The following is a 533-nucleotide window of genomic DNA, read 5'->3' on the forward strand; positions in this document are numbered from 1 at the left end:
GTGTGTGTGTGTGTGTGTGTGTGTGTGTGTGTGTGTGTGTGTGTGTGTGTGTGTGTGTGTGTGGAGCGTACTCGTGCGACTGTATGCAGCCACAATAAGGCCACGCAGTGCACCGAGCATCGAAGTACGAACACGCGTAAACCATTTCCTCAACGTGTATTAACGTTTTAAATTCGTTAGCGAAATGATGCGTGATGCTGGCTATATATATGACGTGGAACGGGATGCTGTAAAACTATGTTCGTAGTTGTGTACATAGCGGTACGCGCCCTCTAGCGTTATGTTTGTTGGTGTGGAATAGCTAACGTACGTATAGCAGCAGATGTGTTCATAAATCTCCTCTCTCCACTGTACTCTCGACGGACTACTTACGGATTGTCTGTCTATACGTGTAATTTATATGTATATATATATATGTGTGTGTGTGTGTGTGTGCGTGCGTGCGTGCGTGCGTGTGTGGCGTGTGTGTGTGTGTGTGTGTGTGTGTGTGTGTGTGTGTGTGTGTGTGTGTGTGTGTGTGTGTGTGTGTGTGT

The sequence above is a fragment of the Priapulus caudatus genome, unplaced genomic scaffold, assembly GCF_000485595.1.
Source record: "Priapulus caudatus unplaced genomic scaffold, Priapulus_caudatus-5.0.1 Scaffold11866, whole genome shotgun sequence".
NCBI lineage: Eukaryota > Metazoa > Priapulida > Priapulimorpha > Priapulimorphida > Priapulidae > Priapulus > Priapulus caudatus.